Source organism: Ictidomys tridecemlineatus, chromosome 1 (assembly GCF_052094955.1).
Source record: "Ictidomys tridecemlineatus isolate mIctTri1 chromosome 1, mIctTri1.hap1, whole genome shotgun sequence".
In the NCBI taxonomy this organism is placed as follows: domain Eukaryota; kingdom Metazoa; phylum Chordata; class Mammalia; order Rodentia; family Sciuridae; genus Ictidomys; species Ictidomys tridecemlineatus.
This window is the reverse complement of record NC_135477.1, coordinates 182,514,119-182,521,701: the sequence shown is the minus strand read 5'-3', so window position 1 is coordinate 182,521,701 and position 7,583 is coordinate 182,514,119. Positions and strand designations below refer to the sequence as shown.

Here is a 7,583-nt window from a genome sequence, read left to right as displayed (position 1 = left end):
TGCAAGGTCAAAGAGAACCCCTGAAAGTCTAAAGTGGCCCATAAGCGACCAAAATAACTGCTCAGACCTCCCGGGCCTCGGGCAGCAGCATGAAGACCGGCTGCCTGTCTCCTTGCCCAGAGCATGACCTGAATTGTTCCCTGACTCGCTGTCATTGGAGACCACAGAGGACAGTACAGTGCCCACACCAGTGGCCTCTGGAGGCTGATGACCTCTGCCACATCATAGCTGTGTGATCCTGCTGACAGACGTACAGCAAGTAGCACAAGACGTGCCTGGTGTGTAGTAGGCCTGCAAGAGCAGACAGTGGTAGTGATTTGCAGACATCGGAAAAGGAGAAGAGAATTTTGCATAAAGTGTCCTTAGACATCTTCCTGCTATGCTGTAGGTTGGGTAAACTGAGGCCTGGAGCAACAGACAGACTCATCCAAGGCCCCGCAGTAGAGCTCCAGGACTCCCGCCAGTTCCCTCTCCAGAGCGCCTCTGAGAGCTGGGGAAACTCCAAGGCAGCCGGACCTGCCTGCACATTGAGTTTGCAGTTGATTGCAGGGTTGGTGGGGAGTGGAGGGTGCAGTTTTGTTTGCTTGCACAGAACGGACTACATAATGGTATAGGGGGGGCGGGGAATCGGAGTTAGTTGCTAGAATTTACAAATCAGGTTTCCTTTCCTACTAGGCAGCAGTTCTCCATCATGCAGGAGCTACTGTGCAGGGAGCATGTGGTCCTCCTCCCTCATTTATGTGATCTGCCCTGTCCTGCTGGATGTGTTTGTGATTCTGGCCTGAGAGTGTTTCCCTTTCAAAATAAAGATGTTTTAGGAGAGCAAGATATATGCGTGTTGCAACCCATCTCTGCACATTACCTGTAGTTGTGTAACCCTGAGTCATGGCTCTCAAAATTCTCTTGGCAAACCTGTTCCCTCTGAATCGTCCTCCCCACATGCAGTTAGAAGTAGAAACCCTGCCCACGATTGCAGTGGTGCCCTTTCTCTCCACCCCTACCCCCTTCCTGGATCTTGCCAAGGGCGAAGGACCTCACTCTCCTACACTCTAGTCCTCGCGTGCCCAGCTCCAGGCCCGGCCAGCAGCTCCCTGAGGAAGGCTGGCTCTGTGCTCCCCTTCCTGCAGCTCTGCACATCTGTGCTTCCTTTCTGCATCTTGTGGGCAAAGTGGTCGAGGACGCACAGCACTGCCCAGTGTGCCCTCCGAGGAGGGGGTGGGTCAGAGTTCATGAGCTTCTTGAGGCAGAGAAAACAACCCTCAGCTCCTCGGCCCATGACTGGCTAGTTAGTGGGACAGCCGCTCTCCACTGGCCTCCTTTCCATTTTCAGAGTTCAACAGGGAGGACCCGGGCATGGAGGACACTCCTCCCTGGTCTCCTCTCCTCCTGCCTCCGTTCAGACCTGACTGCTCACAGACTGCCATGGCCTTCCAACCAGCCTTCCTGCGGCCAAACCTCCCTCCGGCCCCGTCCCACCTCCTCAAGCTCCACCAGCCCACTCCCCAGCACACATGCCCCAGGGACGGCTCCCGTCGCCTTCAGAGTGCAGCCTAAGCCTTGGGCGAAGCTGGCAGGCCACCCACCTTCCCACTCGCCCTCTCGCTTCTCCTGGGCAGTGGGCTGAGGTCAGGAAGCCACGAGCCCCTCGCCTGGGTTTCCACTTGGTTTCCATTGGTCTCTCTGCCAGGGAAATGTCCCTTGCCAGGTCAGGGTGCAGGGGACCGTTCCCACGCTCCTCCGTAGGTGACAAACACCTCCTCCCTGATGCGCCATCTCCAACCCACATTGAGGTGCATAAGTCGTCCTGTTTCCCCTCTGCTGGTCCCCTGTGTGGCCTGCCTGGTCACACTGAAGATCCGTCTCCCCCAGCTCTGGGGTTCTCCACCATCGACTCTCAGGCTCATTTCCTGGTCCACATCTGGGTCCAGGCCTGGCCTGAGAGTGGCCTGGTGAAAGATGGAGGAGTTGGAATGACGCAGTGCTGCCTTGTAGCCAGGACATGCAGAGGTGGTCCCTGCTGCAAGAGGCGGTCCTGGGCTTGTGACGAAGTATCTCCCGCTTCATGGAAATGAGAACCGCTGCTCAAGGAGAGGACGGCAGGCCTCTTCCACCTCCCCAGCCACACAGCCCTTCCTCCTTTCCATTCCTCTCATAGGAACAGGTCCCTCCATCCTGCATCTGGGGCCCTGGTCCACAAAGCGACCTGAGCCACCATGGATGACTTCCGTGTCTAGATAGACCTTGTGACTCCAGATGGACAGTAAGCTGTTTAAGGGTAACATCCACCAACCCACCTGTCCACTCATCCACTTATCCACCTATCTGTCCACCCACCCACCTGTCCATCTGTCTAGCTGTCCATCTGTCTACCCATCTTTCCACCCACCCACACATCCATCCCTCCACCCACCTGTCCTCTGTTTAAACAGTTTTCAAGATCAAGTGTCCACACTGTACCTCACCCCTGTGGGTACTGGGGAGAATGAAGAGAAAACTGCCCAAGACCCTGGCCTCAGTGCCACTCAATGCCCAGCCGGCAGAGGACATGCGTAAGCTGACAACTGCAAAGAAATGGAAAGTGTCCGCGGTGACCGGGCGTTGAGGGAGGAATCAGTGACTCGTGAGAGCTCGTAAGAGGGAGATGGGCTGTTGTGAGGGCAGGATGCGCCCAGCGCGGCCGTGGCCTTGGGCACTGGGGAGTGTGGCAAGGCCTTGCCTGGGGCCTGCTCCTCACGCACAGCCAGGTCAGGCAGGGGCCTGTGTTCAGGCAGCACCGTGCCCCCGCCTGGCGTCCCAAATGTTCCTGGTTCACCCACTCACACAGAGACGCGCAGGATACGTATGCCTTCTCCTGTAACGTCATCTTCTCTTAGGTAATGCTGAATGTGCATTTTTTTTGCCATCTATGTCTTGCTGTATATAACACCCAGACTCACACACGCAGCACACGGTAAGGAACTCCGTGGTTAGTTCAGGTCCCCTGAAGCACCAGGGGACTCCACAGTTGCATGACCTCCACGTTCCGTCATGATGTTGTGACTCACTGGGGAACACGTGGCTCTGGATCGGGTGCTGCTACACGACCTCTCCACAGCCTGGAACCTCCTCCCCAGGCAGGTCCTACTGCCCGTGTCACACGTAGAGACTGAGGCTCAGAGATGTGGTATCCCTTGCCCAGCGTCACACAATCACAAGGAGAGGGACCATCGCTGAGCCCACGTCTACGACCCTTTCCAGCACCCAGGGCTCAGATGACCTGAGGTCCTCAACAGCTGGCTGAGTTAGGAGCTGTCTGGGGCTGCCCAAGAGTTCCCCTCTATTGAAAGGAAGCTATTCAGGGAACAGAGACCATGACCTTGGCTGTACTGAGCAGCTGGGCTCTGGGGACCTGATGGAGCTGCCCAGTCATCAACAGCTCCTGAACAATAGATCTGGTGACCTCCAGGGGTCAGGGTCCCTGCCTGAGGAGGAGAACAGGCCTGTGACCCCCTTCCCCATGGACCACCCAGGAAGGGTGAGAAGGGCCTCTGAGCTCAGAAGGACAATCTCAGAGAACCCTGGGAATTTGTCTGGGGCTTTGGAAAGGTCAATTTTCCATTAGTGTGTGACCAGCTTGGACTGTGTGTGACATTGGCTAGTCACTATTCTGTGTACCTTTTCACAGTCTTCATAGTTGCCCTTCAAGAACAGCATTATTAAAAATCTCCATTGAGCAGAAGAAAGGGAGGCTCAGAGAGGCACAGTCTTCCCCAAGGTCACACAGCTTCTAATAGCAGAATTCTCCTTTATTCGGTTTAACATCTGCTCGCTCATTTACCCATAACCATAGATGGCAGGTCCACTTCGTGGCAGGCACTGTTGTAGGCCTTTGGAACACATAGTAATCAAAACAGACAACATCCTGCTCCCGTGCGGCTGCCACTTGGTGTCACCGTGCTAGGGCCTCTGCAGTCATTACCCAACAAGAAGAAATACAAGGCCCAATTCCTGCCTTGGACCTTGTAGCTGAGCACAGGAGACACACAGGACATTTCTATATACATTTTTATAGAGCACTATAGAGTTCAGGGTGCTTTGCCAGGGGTCGGCAGAGGGGCTGTGGGTACACAGGATGGGCATGGGGGGGGGGGCTTCCTGGGGGGTGTGTCACCTGAAGTGAGCCCTGAAGGGTCCATCAGGGACAGGAAAGTCATCCAGAGAGAAGTCACAGCAGGGGGTGGAGCCCAAACCTGGCTGCCAGGAGGTGTCCTGTCCCCAGGCACAGCCTGAGCAAGGGAGATGAAGAGGAGGTGCCTCGGACTCAGAGAGAGCGAGGCGCAGACACAGGTCCCCCATGGCCCCAGGCCTCAGAAGGCAGGAAGTCAGTTTATTTTTATTTTATTTGTAATCGTTCTTTTTAGACAGTAAGTGAGTCTGGACATACTACACCCACATGGACTTCAACTTACCTTATTGAGGACTCCATTCCTGCAGTTGTGCGTGGAGTTTGGCGGGTGAGTCTTCATGTCCCACCTAAGACTACCATGAAATAAGGAGGCAGGAAGCCTTGGCTAGTAAAGTGACCTAATGCCAGGTTGATTACTAAGATCCCTAGAGGCCAAGTAGAGGCCGAAATGGAGGGGGTAGGAGGACAGGAGCGAAGGCTCCTGCGGGCTGTCTCCAGGGATGACAGTGCTGGGCGGGGTCTGGGCGGGGCCACCTCACAGTGCAGTGATGGGCGGGGCCTGGGCGGGGCCTGGGCGGGGCCCTGCACGAGGTGGGGGGGCGGGGCCAGCTGTGCGCATCTCAGCTTATTCTCTTGGGTCTCCAGGCTGTGCGCAGAGCCTCCCCTGGCCCAAACCCTGAGCCAGAGACACTATGGGCTGTTAAATCTTTTTAATAAATTTCAGAAGAAAAATTATCCTTGCTCATTAAAAAAAAAGAAAAGAAATCAAAAGGTTTATAAAATCTGATTTAAAAAAAAAGGAGAGAAGCCCAATATTCTATGCTTAAAACTTTTCTTATGAAACATCATCTACTCAGGAAAATTCGAGTTATATATTAATTTACAAAGAATAATAACAAGCCTAACAGCTTAGGAACTTGCCAAAGCAGGAGCACTTAGGGGGATCTGCCTCAGCCCTCCCCACTCCCGCCAGCAAGCTCCAGCCTCTCCCAGAATCTCGTTTCTGTCTTGCTCCTTGTTTTGCTCCGGGTTTGGCAAGCGGGAATGTGTCCCTAAATGAGACAATGCCTGGTTTGCTGGTTTTCTAGGTTTATGAGGAATGCATCTTTGATTCTCCTGCCACCTGCGATTCTGAATTCAGCACTGGGTTGTTCTCGCCGGGGTTGGTGCAGGTGGCCATGGTGGCTCACCCTCTCCTGGGCACGGTGTGAATACTCTTCGCCTGGTCTCTGTTCTCCTGTGGCTGGCCCTCGGGTTGCATCCAGCTGCTGGCCATTTCCACTGGGGCTACTCTGAGCCTCTGCAGGTGGCCTCCTGGGGCCCATGTGCAGGACTTCCGCTAGGAAACTTGGGGATGGAATCGCTGGTGGACAGGGACTGGTGTTCTTTCCACTTCTCTGGCTAAGAAAGGTCCAATTGCCCCGAAATGGGCCTTGGTGTTGCCCTACTGGGTGCTCAGGGAAGGGTACAGCCCTCTCTGCATCCCCCAGACTCAGCAGAAACCCCGACACCCCTCACTGAGAGCCAGATCAGCAATGTTCCAGGTGATGCTACTTGGGTCACAGGATCACGTCTCTCTGGCTGGGGTGTGTTTCCGTCAGTGCCTGGGCCAGTTGAGGCCCTGCTCACAGCCTTGCACTTACCTCATTCTCTCCTCTGGAGCCACACTGTGTGTGCAGATGGAGGCTTGGAAGGTGCAGGGTCCCACCCGAGTCACACGTGCCAGCATCAGATCTAGGAGGCCTGGCCCCATCTCCCCACCCACCATGATCCCACCCCTCCAAGAGGAAGAGCCGAACCCTTGCCAAGCCTAAATGGGTCAGCATTGTCCCACGAGCAAGAAAAAGAAGCAGAACCCGACTGAATGGAAACGACATGGGGACTCACAGGCAGGCAAAATTAAATGCAGAGCCCATGGGCAGGGACTGACCGGGGCCCACCAGGGGCAGGGGGCAAATGCTACCCTTCCTTCCCCCTCGATGCCTCCTTACGTGCAGCTCCTGAGGGCTTCCTCCGCGGGGCCTGCAGCTCTCACCACACCAAGAAGCAGGTCTATCTGCCGGTTCCTGTTTAAGAAGCAAACCCCAAACCCCGGAGCCTTCCAGGCCCAGGGCCAGATCCGACCAGCTCATCCTGGCTTCCTATTTCTGATGGCCTGACTGTTGTGTTACCCCTAAAACCCACTGTGACGTTAAGGGGTGGGCCTTTGAGACCTGATTAGGTTTAAATGACGTGACAAGGCTGAGGCCCCTGTGATGACATCAGTGCTCTTCTAAGAAGAAAAGGGACAGCAGAGTCTGTGCTCCAAGCAGTCATATCAGGGAGGAGGCCTCTGCAGGGTGGCACAGCCCTCTGCAGGACCAGTGTGTAGTGGCCCTGATCCTGGGCCTCTGGCCTCCGAACTGGGAGACTAAGTCCCTGCGCTCTAGGCCACCCGGTCTCTGGAGTTTCCACGGCAGCTAAGCTGACCAGAGCTAGGATTGCCTGGGGGTGGCTGGGGAGGCTGGGTCCTGGGCCTGGTGCAGGCAGGGTCCTAAGGCCCAGCCCGGAGCCACAGAGGCTGTATTAGTTCCTAGGAAAGGGAGGCACAGATGCCCAGGGTCAGAGGGGAGGGCGGGAGTGACCGTGAGCAGGCAGCCCATCCAAGTTTCAAAGACAGTTAGGTCCCTCTGTGCCCAGAATGGAAATAGCCACAGAGGCCGTCTCCAAATCCATGATGGCACAGGGTGGCGCTTCCTTCTGCAGCCGGGCCTTGGGCTTTTCCGGGGCTCCCACTGGACTGCGGGAAATTCCCATCTGAATACCACTCTTCCCAGCATTCAGGGAAAAGCAGGTTCCACCTGGTAGCTCTAACCCACAACCGCTCTTTCTGTGCCGCTGAGCCCTGATGATTCTGACACCAGCATAAGGATGGTGGATGCTGGGCTCAGAGAGGCACAGGAGGGGCCTCCAGGCCTGCCGACCATGCCACCATGACTCGGCCCCCTCCCCAGGAACCAGGGAGCCAGGTCCTCACCCTTCAAGGTTCAGAGGACGGGAAGGGAACGCAAAGTGGGATGTGGGATGATCTGCTATCAGAGAGCCCTGCTGCCCTGGCCTGGCCTGGCCCCCCTGGCCTCACTCTCTCTTCCAGACCCCTAATCCCCACCCAGCCGGGGACTCTAGACACCTCCGTGGACCCTGGCAAAGCCCGGTGTGTCCTCAGTGAATCCAGGTCAGACAGCGGTCAAGCCAGCAACCAGGAGAGCCAAGCCGATGGAAATCTGGACAGGAGAACAAAGCCAACCTGTTGACCAAGGAAACCCAATCGGATTAAGCCCGGAGCCCCCGTGGCCAGGACGGGTCTTGTGACAGAGAAGAAAGGGCGCTTTCACGGGCCCGCCTGGCCCACAGGCACCACAGGCCCTGCCCCCTCTCC

At 56.1% G+C, this 7,583-nt stretch overlaps 1 long non-coding RNA gene across 12 annotated transcripts in view; it reads right to left on the bottom strand.

Annotated features, from left to right (window-relative positions):
• Positions 1 to 3,764: 3,764 nt before the first annotated feature.
• The window catches only part of LOC120885592 (uncharacterized), a 24,385-nt gene continuing 20,566 nt past the window's right edge, over positions 3,765 to 7,583 (bottom strand). For 7 of the 12 annotated variants that reach the window (XR_013440183.1, XR_013440189.1, XR_013440175.1 and 4 more), the window contains 2 exons: positions 4,449 to 7,451; positions 3,765 to 4,265 (listed from right to left, as the gene is read on the bottom strand). This is a non-coding gene — a long non-coding RNA (uncharacterized LOC120885592). The remainder of the gene's footprint in view (positions 4,266 to 4,448; positions 7,452 to 7,583) is intronic. The other 5 variants (XR_013440178.1, XR_013440180.1, XR_013440185.1 and 2 more) reach the window with 5 other exon arrangements.